The 17,340-nt window shown below is 35.2% G+C and overlaps 1 long non-coding RNA gene across 2 annotated transcripts in view; it reads right to left on the minus strand.

Moving 5' to 3' along the window:
- LOC149677055 (uncharacterized) overlaps nt 1-17,340 on the minus strand; it is a 114,488-nt gene that overhangs the window by 78,447 nt on the left and 18,701 nt on the right. Inside the window, exon 1 of one of the 2 annotated variants that reach the window (XR_016366566.1) lies at nt 6,896-7,062. This is a non-coding gene — a long non-coding RNA (uncharacterized LOC149677055). Of the gene's footprint in view, nt 1-6,895; nt 7,063-17,340 lie in introns of those variants that run through there. The other variant, XR_016366567.1, reaches the window with a different exon arrangement.

The following is a 17,340-nucleotide window of genomic DNA, read 5'->3' on the forward strand; positions in this document are numbered from 1 at the left end:
ATTAAACCTTAGGAATGTTTGGTTTCCGGAGTTAGAATTATATTTTGAATTTAATCTGCGCTTTTAAACACAAAATCGGGTTTAATATTCATTGCAAATTACTAATTAATTCGTGTCTTCATTAATAAGATTAGGAGCCTCAATACACGGTCAAATTTTAATATCAAATTTCTCATTAATTATTTCAGGTGTCCCCTATATAAGCTTCGAGATTGGGGCGTGAATTTTTACCAAAATTTCAGGGTGGATTTTCATTTTATATAGGCAAAAGAAAGCCGACTGTCTCTTGAATATTAACTTTCAAAAACCTTAAAGCGAAAATCACTTAACTATAAACAGAGTTACGACCTTATTTACGACGTATTGAATATTGAACAGAAATATAAAAAAATTTTAAAAGAAAAATTGTGACGTTTGATATTTTTTAATATTAAACTGGGCTTGTACCTAATTAGGTTTTCAATAAATTTTTGTGTTGTTATCTCTCATAATAATCTAAAAGTGTTTTTATAATCCATGTATTAATGTCAGCTGTTCTATCCATCTGACAAAACCGTGTTATTTAATAACGCTAAATAATTTAGGAGAGATTTAATAAAATAATAATATTATATGTATTATATGTCATTTAAATTTCAAATTGTTATCAATCTATAAATGTTCAGATTGAATGACTGATAATAAATTGACGCCAGCTTAAACTGTTTAACCTAAGAAGTTGAAATTTTGCCAGGATATTACTCACAAGTTGTAGATACTCTATAAGAAAGATTTTTACAATCAGGCCCCATCTTGGAAAATGGCGACCAAAAATGTTTAAAAGATCTTTTTGGTTTGAATATTTCTCCGCCATCTTTAAAAATTACTGCCAGCAAAGTAATCAAAACAGAGTGCATTTAAATGAAGTTCACTTAAATTAATCGAAAAAATTTCTAAAATTGATAAAAGTGAATAATATCCGAATTAAATAACGATTAATTATAGGTCTTCAGTTGAACTGTTCAAAATGTTAATATTTCAGTTACGAATTACAAACTTTAGTGCCTGAAGCTACGGTATAATAACCAGTAGTTAAAAATAATAAAATACCACATATATATTTCAAGTTAAATAATTTTCGGGGAGTTTTCTAAATCTAAATCTAGATCATTTTCAAAAGAATGACGGGTTACAATTTAACAAAAACTGACATCAAGTTTCAAAAATTTGAAATCAAATTATATGGTCCTAGTTTCAAAAAAAAAATCTAATGATATAAATAATACTAGAAGATCATAATCTAGAGGTTAAAAACGAAAAAAAAAAAATAAAAAAATTGAACTCTAACTATCATTAAAAGCCTTAAATTAAGCTTAAATGTGAACAAGCTATACTACACTACATTATATTATATTAAAATTTACGATTCTTATATTTAATACAAACTTAAGCCTTAAGCGTTTCTATCTTAATATAACTCTATACTAAAAATAATTCCATAAAATCATTTCAGTCAGGTTTTTCATAATTTCTTACGCTGCTGCTATATTCTTCTTTTAAACTTAACGATCAAAACCCAAGATGGGGGGGGGACAGAGGGAGAGATAGAAGAGGGGGGGAGGACATAATACAGTTTAACTTCCAACTCTCATGTACGACGGGAAAATGGATAATTAAGGGTTTCGAGATAGAAAATTATATTAATTTGAGACAACCAAATATAGGTAGGTCGACGCGCATGTTATACCTTAGAACAAGAGAGAATTAGTAGTTCTTTCCCCCCCTTCCCCCCTTGCTTTCGTGCGCCATCGTGTACCAGAAGAAGATATACTAAAAGAGGGGTTGGTAAGAATGGGGGGAATAGGTAGAGGGCGCTCCAGGGCGATGCTGATTTGATAATTGGAGAAGCCCTGATGCTTAAGTTAAAAAAAGAAAAAAAAATGAACGCCAGGCGGCGGTGTTACGAACGACTTAAGGACGCGGTTCAAGTTTAGGCTTTTAGAGAGAGTACTTAAGTGTAATTTTACATCGGCGTACATTACGTTCCTACCAAACAGAAGTCTGTAAGTTGAAGATGTATTACTTTTTAGCAGAGGCAAATATAAATATCAGGATGTGAGGGTAGGTTTAGGATATTGTTAGACCAAAGAAGCTAGAGTAGTTTAAACATCATACTGGGTACTACGAAATTCTTATATACACTACAGTGCATGTGCTTTACTTTTGCCGGTAAACAAAGCTGACTACAATATAAATATGGATACAGTCTTGTACACGGGACGGAAGGGGGGGGGGTATGAAAGAAGAGATGGGTCATAGCGACAGAGGTAAAACGGAATTACGTATTTTTCGCCGTCCCCGTCAGCAACGTCATCAAAACGTAGTTTAAGTGAGCCAATAAGATAATTCAAACTTTTCGTTACGTGTTGGAGGGAGCTAGGGGCTCTATACTGGGTGGTCTATGAGTCGGACTGATGTAAATACTAACCGTTCTCCATTCCTACTTCTAAAATTAAATCTATCCCTGCCAATATAAAATAATAATAAATTGAAGTAAATCATTTTATACTTCATCTTAATGAACTTCTATTAAAACTGCGAACAATTTCAACTATAGTCAGTCATTATGATTGGCTATCGGGAATCCTGTTGCTAATATTTTGATTGGGTCAAAGCCCCCTGTATAATGACAAATTACCTTAATTACTTAATCGCAATTACTGCCTATTTTTTGCAGGTAATTAATACGAAAGGTCCCAAAAAACCTTTTTTAAATACAGGGAGTGTCTTGTTCCTTCTTAATTATCCGTGTCAATTAAAAAAAAGACTCTTAAAGATTAATTAATGTTATATTTTGGCGGTACCTTTTTTGTTACTAATTATCGATAATACACTAACGGAATTAATAATTACAAAAAAGGTATTTAATTTATTTTAATAATTAAAATTAAAATTTAAATTTAAGGAAGTTAAATTCTTTGATCTCTTAGATAAAAAATAAATAGAGATAATATTCAATTTAAAAATCGTATTTTCTAAAAAGTTGTTATCTCGCAATTCAACAAATCGGAACCATTTTTCAAATTGACTTCAATTAGGAGAACTAAAACAGGTGAGGTTTATTTGAACATACCTCGCAAAGTTAAGACATCTTTCAGAAAAAGAGAGGCTGTGTATTTAGAGATAACAATCTCGAGTTCTATTCCATCATTGTAAGCTTATAAACTTCCCCCATTAAATAAAAAAATAATAAAAAATAGCATTAAATTCAAAGCGCATAACAATGACAACTGAATTGGAATAAATGAAATTACCCATAAAAAAAAATAAATATATTTTTCTGGCTCAAATTTTACCAGGAATTAAGGTAAATAATTACTTTTTAAACAATACAACCCCCGCCTTTGATTACGGTACAAATTTATCTCGAAATTTATAACAGATGGGGGAATTGAAAAATCGTGCTTTAATGTCATTTTAGAGTAATTAATGTATATCTCTAATGGTCCATATCGCGGTGGAGGCATCGTGTATGAAAGATAAAGGCCCAGGGATTTCTAAAGAGAATTTATAAAGTAAAATCAAGAAGTGATATCTAGTTTATTAGGGAGAAGATGCCTAAGTATTCGCGCGCCATAGTCCTTGCAGTCCCCCCTTTAAAAACGCAAGGGGGGGACGTAAAAGGAGGCCGGGGCTATTTCGCCTCTCCTCAGTCGGAAAATACAAGTAACTTTCGTCATTCGCGTCGCCGCGATGACGGGAGTTTTCAAGAACCAATGAGATGCTGGTTGTAATTTAGAGGTGGCGGGGATTAACTCCGGACCTACGTTTGGACTGGAGATAAAGCTAGAAATGTGGATGAACGAATTTATACTTTCTCCCTAATAAACTAGATATCACTTCTTGGTAAAATAAAATAATATTTTCAACGTACGTTATCACCAATTATCGTAATTGCTCCAAAATACGAAATTAAGCGATCTTATAAGCATTTTATTTTATTTCTTTTTAATTCTTTATTCTGGCTTTTTTGAATTCGTGACGCGAAAATTTTAACGATCGATGAAAAGGGATAATTTTTAAATTAGGGGGAAATTTTTATCACATGTTTTTTGGTGTGACGGGTTATTTTGATAACTGGTTTTTATTATTATCATAAATTCTTCTTTCTGATGACGTAATGTCTGTTTTTATTGGGTATTTTGTATAAATTCGTGTAGAGCTCTTTTAGAGCTTTATAATGAAATCAACCACGCGAAAATCGGACGATAAATAAATATTACTAAGAATTTTAATTCCGTAATGACGTCACGAAGGAATGTCATATTTTACAACTTCTTTATTTACAGTCCGATTTGAACGCGGTTTTGATCATTCGTAAGCTTAGAAATAACTCGATCCGAATTTTTCATAAAAAATAAACTAGCATCATCTTATGATATTTAAAAGTTAAGTAAAATTTCCCACATAAATTTTGCAATAATTATTTTACTTTAAATGTCAGATGTATAAAAAAAAACCGAAACCAGTTTCCATTGTTTCCAAGCACGCACCCAATATATATGAAAATCCTATTAAAAATAACCTTTAAAGATTCATATCTTAGAATCTAATATTTATATTCCGTAATCCATTACGAAAGAAAATTCCCGCCATAATTTAAAGGCGCGAAAAAAAAATCCAATAACCAACCATCTTAAGCCTAATCTATAAAAGAAATATATTGAAAACACTTGTTTCAAAACGTTATTACATCGTGCAAGGTGTAACTAACAGTGTTAGCGACTCCGTAAGTATAAAAATGAATAAATTAAGTTTAACAAATCCCGTTTAAAAGAGGGGGTATTTTAACAACGCCGATAAACCAGGACAGGACGGTTGCAAGTCTAATATTGTTGTACCGCCCATCAATTTCTTATAGCTAAAACACCAGTTTAAAAGATAGAAGCAACGTGTACGAAGCCTTATAATAGCAATAAAACGTTAGGCCTTTGTTAGTTCTAATTAACTAAACAAAACATGATAATTATTATAAAAAAAATGGACGGGGAATTTCAAAGGTGAGGGGGAATTTTTGGGAGCCCATCCTAGCCACGAAGAAAATAAAGAGAAAAAAAAAAAGACAGGCAAACCTGTTAATTGCCTGAACAAATGCGAGAGATCCTAACTGATTTATAACGCGTTTAAAACGCAGAACGATTCTTCTTCCACTGAGAAAATATGCGTGACGATTGTCTACGTCATAGTTTTGTCTTTACCTCCATTTACGGAAGGGAAAAAACACTAATAGCAGAAGTGTTTATTCTTTCTAATAATAATAATAATAGATAGATTCTTGGTTGAATTGTAATACCATCAACATGGCTTCCAATATTCTTTTCAAAATTAGGGGATAAAATAGAGAGTCATGTGTTTGACCACTTGTTTCATTAAGACAAAACATCCGGACAGTTTTTGGATATCCAAAGACGTTAGATATGACTTCGAACAATACGGACTGGTAACTTAGAAGATCCTTTCTAGCGTCTTTGTTGTACCTATACCCAATCTATGTTCAGTTTTAATCCTAACCCTAAATCTAGCAGACGATACTGCTAAAGGTCTAATGAAGGCACAAACATAATATTTTGTTACCAGTTGGCGAAATTTCTACAAAATCTCGCCCTAAAACAACCAAATCCTAATAATAAAATGAAAACCAAAAATAACACTAACTATATCCAACACGAATATCGTGGTTATGATTCCGTGAAATGTATAGATTTTCTATAGTTATGAGTTAAAAATACTTTTACCCCCACCCAAAAAAGTAAAAACCTATGGTATTAAGGGACCAAGCTAGGGTACATAGATGGGGACATAAGTTTATAATATATGTTCCCCATAAGTATAACGCTACCTATACTTCGATCGTAATGCTAGAGACTTACAGCTCGAGCTAGTTCGAGGGAGAACGACAAGCGAGAATTGATTGTCTACACTCGGTTAATTTTGCAGGACTTCCATAAAGTCCTATTTAGTCTGTACTAAGCCTTTGATATGCAGCGCCTCACCAGACGTCGCTTTACCTCGAATCTATGACCTACCTCACTCACTTCATGACAAGCTCCAGTTTCTAAGTTACCAGTGACAAACTTATGGAATATATCTTATGATGGGAAGGAGGTACAAACGAAAGAAGAAAAAAATGTTTAACACCTTTTAAAACATCTCTTAAGCACCTTGTAGCTAGCTAACACAAAAGAAAAGTTAGCAATAGTTTCACCGTTCACGTTCTTCCAACCCGAGCCAAGATCGGGGTCAAATACGATAACCCTCCCAAAGTTTCAGGCGCGTTTTAAAGCGCGCATGGGCTCGGTAATTTGCTCCTTTGCTAGATTCCGAAAAAGTAATTTTCAACTTTTTCTCTCTTTTGGGAAAGATGTCTTCTACCCCCATGCAGTATCTTAAGCCTACTTGTACTGGGAGGTACTCCGAAAATAAATGTTATGTTGGTTTTTATCTATTAAATAACCAAACGAGTAAGGGGTAAATTATTTTTAAACAAACCAATCGTCACGACCACGATTGGGGTTGGTTGGAGTTTCAAACTTGTTGTGGCTTTGGGCCTTAAGTTCTAACGGTAGACAGGACCGAATTGAAATAAGACCAACAAAATGATTTACTCATAATAATAACAAGTCCTAATAGTTGCTATTGTGGTTGGTTGGAGTTTATAGCCTTTTTGTTTTGGGCTTTAACTTCTAACGAAGCATAGGGCCGAATTTGAATAAGGCCAACAAAACCACTTACTCATAATAATAACAAGTTCTAATATTTGCTATTGTGGTTGGTTGGAGTTTATGGCCTTTTTGTTTTGGGTTTTAACTTCTAACGAAGGATAGGGCCGAATTGGACATAAGACCAACAAAATTACCCATAATTGTAGCAAGTCCTAATAGCTGCTGCATGGTGACCTGGGATGGTTGGTTTGTTGATAGAATTGTATCTGAAATAAAATAATGGATTTAGGGTTACAGATAAAGTTGAATGTTTTATAATAAAATAGATAGGTGAATTAAACATTTAAATGTAATAGTTCTATAAAAGCACTTAGCATTATATAGCAGTTTAAATTAAGTATGGATACTTGATAACATAAGCCTTGGCTAAGTATTTAAAAAAAACCAAAAATAAACACATTGTAATTTAACTAAACATCCTGTTCACAGGGAACTAATTAAACTCACAACCCTCGCCAAAATTCCAATCCCAAACGCGTATTAAAATCGTGACTCAACATTGACACGAGTTCTTAAAAATCTAAAAACAACCAATCAAATTCAAATCAAAAATTAAACCTGGCTTAAGAATAAAAAAAACGAGAGCTAAGCCTTGGCTAGAAACGTACTAAAGTCAATTCCAATTCTTTAATTACCACGCGGTTATAGAAGATAAAATAAAAAATAAGCAGCGCGGCGCTGTCATCGAGAACTAGCGTTTGACATTGATGGATGACGTCACGCTGAGCCCTCTTAAGGAGTTAGTTGCGGCCAACGCCAAATGACCCTTTGGTAATTAGGTTTGGTGACCCCGCGAGGATTTGGCGGGAAATGGGAAATGGCATATAGGCGACGACAGACCGCGTATTGTTAGATCTAATAGCCTGCTCGCGCCTAAAAAAAAGAGCTTTAATGCTACGTACAAGAAGTAAATTAACTCTAAATTATCATTTGTACAAGAAAATAACAAAACGAAACGTGACCTAAACCCTAGACGTTTCACACTTCATTTATAGTTGAAGGGTGTTAAGCCTAATTTGAAAATGAAAATTGATAAAAGGGCGCGTGTTGTTTTCGCGCCAAATTTGGAGAAAAAACTTACGCTTCGTGCACTAGGCCTAGATGATTTCCACGTGGTTTTCAATAAATTTAAAAGTTAAAATTAATACAGTAGACTTTAAATGGCCCATGACTCATTCCTAACTTCTGATTAATCGACTTAGAACGAAGGGGAATACAATTTTTGATTTTTCTTTCGTCGATAATATTTTTTTTTTATTTTCATTTCAAGAAGAAATTGAACTATTGTCGACCTTACGAACTTTTTAGATTTGTATAAAGAGAAAAGTATTTGGCCCTGTTAACTTGTCATTGGGGGGGGGAGGTGGGGGGAGGGTTACAACTTAACGCGGGGTATTTAAGATTTGATAGATGACAGAACGGATTAGTATGATTGGGAAGAAAGAAACATTTTGGCATCTTTTTAATTTATAAAGATCAAGAATCGAAAATTCTATAGAAACTTACATCCTGTTTCGAGGGGGTTTTTAATTTTTTTATTTATTTTTTTTCTTGGAGTCTATTGGGGTATAATTGGATGGAATGCGTTTGGTGTCAGTTCAAATTTTTGTCTCGCATGCTTAGTTACTACAGTTAAAAATATGGGACCACGTTTTAGCGACCAAGTTTCATTACAGAATTAGCCAAATTAATTAATTAATTTCCAGAAATTAACTATAACATTATCTTTGAAAATTCCAAGAATTAGCCAAAATTATTTGCACTAATTTCCAGAAATTAACTATAACACTATCTTTGAAAATTCCAAGAATTAGCCAAAATTATTTGCACTAATTTCCAGAAATTAACTATAACATTATCTTTGAAAATTCCAAGAATTAGCAAGCATATATCGTTATGTATTCTTTATTTATTTATCTATCTTATCTTAAGTGTTGGTTTCTCTATTTGAGTTACGTTACGTATCGAACTGATCGAAGTAAAGGTGCTATTCATTCCTGCATTATTTAAACACATAAATTCCTGATCATAATATATCATTTAGGCTTAACACCTTTTTTATAAAAGGCTTAGGGTTTATTTCAACATCTTTAGCTCTATCTAAATTTTAAAGGCAATTTTTCAACAAATACATAAGCCTATAGCTGAAGAAGCTTAGAACGTACACGAGGCGGATTTGCGAATTGAATAATTTGAATTACTGTTTAACCTCTGACCCGTAATTTCTTGGTGAAATCGTGTCCCATCAACGGCTGCTTAGCACTAAAGCACGACATTAATTTTCGTCGAAGGCGGATCCCCTTCTAGTTAATGCTTATTATAAAACCCCACCAACCAAAGTCCCAAAAAAGCAATGAGTTTATTTAATAAGTGTGTATATAGTAATGTTTTCTCTAACCAATTTTCTTTTGAAAGGAAAAAAGGGAATACTTCTTTTCTTCGGTCACGAAATGGGGCGTTCCGAGCGCCGCCAAGTTCATTTCTTTTTATTCGCGAACCTAAAAAGGTGTGAGAAAAAAAAAACAAAAAAACATTTCGGCGTTAAGGGTTCATCCCATTTTTACATCTTTCTAACCCCACCATTTTTAATTTGTTTTCAAAATACTACCCGAGCTACTTTCATCTAAACCCTTGGAAGGAAGAGAGTAGAAATCTCCATACCATAAGTTTATGAAATATATTCCCCATAAGTATAACGCTAACCATACAAGTTCGTAATGCTAGGGACTTACAGCTCTAGCTAGTTCAAGAACGACGGAAGCGAGGATTGACTTGGGCTAGGGCTACTTTCATCTAAACCCTTGGAAGGAGAGTAGAAATCTCCTTACCATAAGTTTATGAAATATATTCCCCATAAGTATAACGCTACGTATACTTCGATCGTAATGCTAGAGACTTACAGCTCGAGCTAGTTCGAGGGAGAACGACAAGCAACTTAGAATTGATTGTCTACACTCGGTGGTTAATTTTGCAGGACTTCCATCTTCCTATTTAGTCTACATTACTAAGCCTTTGATATGCAGCGCCTCACCAAGGTGTCGCTTTACCTCGAATCTATGACCTACCGTGCAGGGTGGGAAATAAGGATAATTTTAAAACTGGACATTGGGCCAGCAACCCCCCCCCCCGGCCTGGAATAAATAAACTGGTCCATGTCCACATTGACCAGGGCACGTCGTCTGCTAAACTAAAGAAATGGATAATTAAAATAGTTAAGATAATACCTGGACTCTGGTTACCACTGACCCCCCTCCGGTTTAATTTTTAAACTGGCCCAGGGAATTTTTAAACTGGTCATTTGCCCTGTGCCACCGCCTTATTTCCCACCTACGTACTTCACTTCATGACAAGCTTCTCCAGTTTGTAACCAGTGACAAACTTATCATGGAACATATCTTATGAACTTACGCTATTAGGCTTAAAAACATAATTTACACGTCCTATATAAGTACACATTTTTAACAAAACCACTTTCCTCACTTCTATACATTTCGTTAATAATATAATATAATATAATATATATACAAGATACTTATACGGTAGTATATAGTTACCTAGCGAACATAATAAGTTATATAAATTTGAAAGCCGATTATACACGGCTCGAATAACGGATAGAGTAAAAAAAACAGCGCCCCCAGGCGGATTATAACGAAATAAAGAATAAAAAAAAGGCCAAACTGGCTCCCCATTAAAAAATTTGCCGCTTTATAGTAATATCTAATAAACTTAAAAAGGTGTTTGACCACACGTATATAACGAGAAAATGTTTTTTATTATAAAGATCTGACGGCCCCTAGGGGGAGGTAGGAACGTTTTTGGTTGGTTATTTTAATGTATTGTAAGCATGGGGACTCCGGGTATCAGCGGCATCTAGCGGAGCCGACAGAGACATAAAAGAATGGGCGGTTTTATACACTTTATTTTTTAAAAACCCTAGAGAATTTTTCTCGCCTTATGTATACTTTTTATCCGATTTAAACATCTTAAAGCTCCGCGCTAGGCAATTTTATTATGTTTTTAATCAGTTCGAGTCATCCCTAGCTTAAGAAAGTAAAAAATAAGATTAATAAGAGAACCATTTTCTTCCAAAGATTGGAAAGTTTTAACTTTAAAGATTATCTTGGGAAAGGAGGTGTTAGGGATGAGAAAATAGGTGTTAAAAATTGGTGTGTGTAGCCCTTAAGAATAAGGATATGGGAATTTAAATTAAGCTAGTTTAATTAAGCCCAGGGACTATTTTCTTCGCGGAAGGTTACATCATGGCTAAAGTTATTAACGGGGATTGTCGATGAAGCAGGGAGAAGAGGAAAGATGGAGCGGTTGAAATGAGGATGGGCGACCTGTAGCATGCAATGAAACTCTCCCACTGTACCTTGCGTACGCCCCTACACTTCGGTATAGGCGATTGTAAAGTGCTGCCGCCTAGTGACATTGTAATTATATAAGAACTAGGTTCTATTTTTAAGACACAGAGGGCGTCCTTTACGTTTCCGTATACCGTACTACTCTACCTAAATGCTGGGAGGACTTCGTTACCTTTCCGTAGATGGGGTTACAAACTGAAACGTCATAGGTATGGGGAATACCACTCCATCTCTCTCTCCTTCAAGGTTTAAGTGAGGAGGGACGGTTCAAAAATAGACTATTACGCCATCTTCATTTAAATTTTAGAAGCACTTCTTCCAAACTGAAACAGAAACCTATATAATCTACTAAGATTTCGGCCTTATGAGACACAAGATGGCGCTAACAGAAGAATTTTACTTTATAGTAACTAAATTTCAATTAAAAGACTTCAATACGCTTTTTGACATTTGCAAAATCATCTTCAATAAATATCAAGAGAAATATTTTTTTCTCTTAAAAACTTTTCTCTCACATGCAGAAGGGCGCAACGCACGTCAAATATTTCCAAGGGTGTGGTGATTTCATTTCACCATGGTGAAAAAAATATATATATAATTCATATATTTCATGTAAGAGGCCGATATATATTTTATATTAAAGATTATTGCTGGGCCTACATATACAATCAAAATTGGGAAGCGATCACACCTCCTTAAGGCAAATACGAAGTAATTTCGTTTAATTTTCAACTAAAAGATACGATATTTTGGATTTAAAATCAGACAGAGGCGTTGTCTTCTCATAATTTTAACACAAGAGATGATTAATGACTGAGGTGTTTATCAAAAAATAAAATGAAAAAAAATGTAGTTCGTTGATTTGGTCACGGGATACGAAGTGTTGCAAAAGAAAAAGTGCATCATATCGACAATAACCTTAATCTAAATTTATTTTAATTAATTTATAGATTGAGAATGCATTTATCAACTTAAGGGGTTAAAATGAGAGTTAGCATTTTAGTTATTATAAATTTTATATTATTTTTAAACTTAATTTGTTCGTAAATATCATAAAATATTGTGTTTATACAAAAACTTCGTCGAAAATAACCAATTTCCGATAAACTGTAGTAATTTTTGTTTTAAACTAAACTCACTGAGAGTAAAATCAGTTGATTAGTTTCAAATAATAGTCTTAATTTAAAACTTCAAAATAATTTTCAGTATTTCATAAACACACCCTTAAAATTCAGAAAGAAGAAGTTTCAATATCTGGTACTTCAGCCAAATGATTACCCTTTAATGTAAAGGACCCCCAAACGCGTAGGTTTTCCGAGTTAAAAAAATAATAGATAATTTTATTTTTGTATAATATTTTATACCCTGCGTAGAAGCGGAGCGGTTATAGTTCGTTACATGGGCCGTGTGTGTGATCGAAAGTGGTCTCTTCCCTAGGTGGTGCTGTTTTCTAATTAATCACGCCTACCTGTCACCTCGCTTAATAACTGATCACTTAAATTTCCTCACGCTGAGTCGCAACCCTCGACTATATAGTTCTCCATTCTGCCACTCGCGCGCTGTGCTAGAGGGCCCATCGTGGTCCTTTCATTAAAAAAAGTACATGGGACACGATATTAAGATTGAACGGATGTATGTATTTACCGCCATTTTTTCTATTAACTTCAATTTCAATTCGGGCCTTTTAAATGATTAAAGGAAAGGACCAGGCTAGAATCGTTTAGTTTTCATTGGAAAAAGCGTTTAAAATTACGTACTTTTCAAATTGGAATTATGTATTTATCTATAATATTAAAAAAGTTACGAGCAATTTAGTTTTCTCACGCGTTAGGCCTTTGCAAAGCGATGACGTCAGGGACTATGATAACCCTAGCCTTCTAACGTCACGTAGCGTGTAAAATAATAAACACCTCAAATTGGAATTACGTATTTATCTACAATATTAAAGAAGATACGAATTTTGTTTTCTCACGCGTTAGGCCTTTGTAAAGTAGAAGAAGCGAGGCCTAACGCGTGAGAAACTTTAACAGCACATATTTTCTTAAATATTGTAGATAAATACATAGTTCCAATTACAAATATTCATAATTTTAAATCCTCTATTCAACTGGCAGAGTTTTTCTTCAAATACATGAATACTCTTTGAGGATCGACCTACGAGAATTGATCACTTAAATACTATAGTTAGGCTTAAAAAATGTGAAAGCGTATGGGCGGGAATTTTAATTCGAATTTTTATATATTCAAAGAAAAAGAAAAAAATAAAGTGAATGTAATGAAAGAGAGTGTTTTACAAAACTGACAGTAGCCGAAACTTCATAGCGCGCTTCCTAATCAGGAAACACCCTTCCCTGAAGCGCACACCTTTTTCGCGCCATTCCTTTTAATAATAGCCTGGATCTTATAATATAAGTTTGATTCTCTTTAAAGGAGATTTAAGAGATTTTCAATTCATGTTCCTCTTAAAGAAAAATCTTACGGGGACCCAAACCATCTCGAAATAAACGAGTTTTTGAGCAGGAGTAAATTAGTAATAGCCAGTATACTTCGTAAAAATATACAGGGTGTTTCTGATAAGTCTGCATGCATAAATTAAGGGGGATGTTCGTTGGGAAATCAATTTTTAGTTGAAAATGTAACTTCTATCTATTTCCATTTTGTTTGACCAAAGGGACACTGTTTTTGAGTTAAGATTGCATTCAGAGTATTTTACGGACGGCCCCTTAAATTTAATTAAGAAACTGATTTAGACAATGATTAATTATTAATTTAATTAAGGGGGTCATCCCTAAAACACTCTTGAAAATCATTACCCTTTGGTCAAACAAATTGTCATAGATAGAAGTTACATTTTTGACTCAAAATTGATTTCCCAAAGAACATCCCCCTTAATTTATGCATGCATGCAGACTTATCAGAAACACCCTGTATAATTAATAAGGTACTAAATTTCAAATACAATTTAAATGGAAAATGATTCTTTACCTTACTAAGGAGGTACACACAGGATTTTTTTATTTTAAAGAGAAAATGAAATGGTTTAAAATTTTCTTTCATGGCTTGCGTCGATCCCTATATTTCCGAAGTTAACCTAATACAGTTCGCAGTCCCTTTACTGGAGCTTTATTACATCAAAAACTATACAAATTCTTATTACTTTACGGTATAAGGGGCGTAATAATAAAGTGGTGGGAATTGGGGGGGGGGATATTACATTTTGTAATTGAGTATACATATCGAAAAGCCCAAACTTTACCCGCACGCCCAGGGGCAATTTTTCCATCCTTGGTATGTTGGAAATTGGCGGTAACTATAGATAGCCCTAGCTCTATTTTAAGTTAAAGGCCGACTTCCAGTAGTGAAAACGGTTGTAGCAAACTTGAAACCGATGAGCATCGATACTAACAATGGATCACGCGATCGAGCCAATTTTTCTAACACCCACTGGGGCAAAAGTTGGAAGGGTGCCAACTAACTGAAAGAGGTGCAACGTGGTTCTAGCGAACTGAAGATGAACAATAGAAACTCTTTTAAATTCTTTCCCTTACTAATTTTTCTTTTCCCTGAAGGAAATACTCTATTGTGTATCTTCCAGTCGCTAGAACCGCATTGCACCTCTTTCAGTTAGCTGGAACCCTTCCAACTTTTTCCCCAGCGGGTGTTCGAAAAATCGGCACGGTGGCATGGATCCATTGTTAGTCTCGCTGCTGGAAGGGTATGTTCCCATTTTCCCCAATCCCATAATCCCCAAAAGGAATATTTCCCCAAAAGATATTTTTTCCCGTTTCGCCCAAGCCCGGAAGTTGAGATCTAATTTTAGCTTATAGAAATAAAAAAGACTTAGATAAAATTAGCCTAGTTGGGTTAGGTTAGGTTAGGTTGGGTTAGGTTAGGGTAAGTTTTGTTGGGTTAGGTGTGGTTTCGTTGGGTTGGGTTAGGTCAGGTTAGGTTTGTTTGGGTTGGTCCAGGTTAGGTTAGGTTGGGTTGGGTTAGGTCAGGTTAGGTTTGTTTGGGTTGGTCCAGGTTAGGTTTGTTTGGGTTGGGCCAGGTTAGGTTAGGTTGGGTTGGGTTAGGTCAGGTTAGGTTTGTTTGGGTTGGTCCAGGTTAGGTTTGTTTGGGTTGGTCCAGGTTAGGTTTGTTTGGGTTGGGCCAGGTTAGGTTAGGTTAGGTTTGTTTGGGTTGGTCCAGGTTAGGTTTGTTTGGGTTGGTCCAGGTTAGGTTTGTTTGGGTTGGGCCAGGTTAGGTTTGTTTGGGTTGGGCCAGGTTAGGTTTGTTTGGGTTGGGCCAGGTTAGGTTTGTTTGGGTTGGGCCAGGTTAGGTTTGTTTGGGTTGGGCCAGGTTAGGTTTGTTTGGGTTGGGCCAGGTTAGGTTTGTTTGGGTTGGGCCAGGTTAGGTTTGCTTGGGTTGGGCCAGGTTAGGTTTGTTTTAGTTGGGCCAGGTTAGGTTAGGTTTGGTTGGGTCAGGTTAGGTTAGGTTTGTTTGGGTTGGGTCAGGTTAGGTTAGGTTAGGTTTGTTTGGGTTGGGTCAGGTTAGGTTAGGTTAGGTTTGTTTGGGTTGGGTCAGGTTAGGTTAGGTTAGGTTTGTTTGGGTTGGGTCAGGTTAGGTTAGGTTAGGTTTGTTTGGGTTGGGTCAGGTTAGGTTAGGTTTGTTTGGGTTGGGTCAGGTTAGGTTAGGTTTGTTTGGGTTGGGTCAGGTTAGGTTAGGTTTGTTTGGGATGGGTCAGGTTAGGTTAGGATTGTTTGGGTTGGGTCAGGTTAGGTTAGGTTTGTTTGGGTTGGGTCAGGTTAGGTTAGGTTTGTTTGGGTTGGGTCAGGTTAGGTTGGGTCAGGTTAGGTTAGGTTTGTTTGGGTTGGGTCAGGTTAGGTTGTGTTGTGTTGTATTGTAATCATTCAGTTTGCTTTTATTGCGTTACTTTAGATATACATTGAAATACGCGCCGAGTTTATTAAAGCAGTGGAAGGCTCGGATCGAGAGGATTATTTTAAGGGAAATTAAAAGCCAATATTTCTCTTTTGGGGGAAATGTATTTTGGGACAAATGAGTTTGGGAGAAATGGGAATTGGGAAACTGTTCTTGGGTGAAATGGGGGAGAATCGCTGGAAGTCGGCCTTTAAATTTACAGGAACCGAACCTTTCCCCCTCCCTTGCCTTTATAGTGTTACTAGATGAATTGCCTATTAACACCGAAGACGCTTAATTAAGAAAACCGTCCACAAAGCCGCCTCGTACCCAGGGTACAGGAGGGGATAAAAAAAATTACATCATGTATATCTTGGCACCACCGGTTCTAGCTATAGGGAGATAATAGCTAGGTATTACAGTGGTACCTCCCCATTTTTTGGTGACGTCTTTAAAGTTTTTACTTGGGTTTAGAACTTCAATTAGAGATTTGGGAGAGAGAAAGGGGGGGGGAATAATAAAAATTAGCATTTTTTACGGTATACGTCTATTAGGAGGCATATATCGTTTTTTTCGGCAATAAGAATTAGAAAACGGGTAGCGCCGCGTTAAGAATATTTAATGAGATGGATATTTTTGGATGGGGAGTTGCGTTCGCACCTAATTTCATAACGGGATTAAGATTTGAATGTTTGTAAGTTGGGTGATCAATTGTGTTGATGATACGTCGTGGGGAAACATTCGGAAGTTGTCAATGAATTGCGAGTATTTTGTGGGGAAACATTTGGAAGTTTTCGATACTTAGTGAGTATTTTGTGGGGAAACATTTGGAAGTTTTCGATACTTAGTGAGTATTTTGTGGGGAAACATTTGGAAGTTTTCGATACTTAGTGAGTATTTTGTGGGGAAACATTTGGAAGTTGTCAATACATTGAGGGCACTTTGTGTGGGGAAAGCTATGGAAGAAGTTATGGATAGCTTGTGGGGAAACGTTGGGATTCTTTCTCACAAATTGTGGGGATTTCCTAAACATTTTAAACTCACCATCTATGAACAAGTCGCATATCAATTAACAAATTTGAAATATTTTATGGTTGCAAACCATTAACAATTTCAAAAAATCTGATCAAATAATTGCACTTCGATGAAATTTTGTCTCCATTTTAAAAACTTCATAAATAAAGTCCACGTTTCATTGCCTAAATATAAAAATAACTCCATACCCCCTAATTTCCTAACCCCCCAATAAAAAAAATATACTATGGCTAAAGTTCATTTTTGTTTTTCTATACTTAATGAAATATTCATTACGC

This window comes from Phalangium opilio, unplaced genomic scaffold (genome assembly GCF_054372755.1).
Source record: "Phalangium opilio isolate 3A_F unplaced genomic scaffold, DU_Popi_V2 ptg000045l_1, whole genome shotgun sequence".
Lineage (NCBI taxonomy): Eukaryota > Metazoa > Arthropoda > Arachnida > Opiliones > Phalangiidae > Phalangium > Phalangium opilio.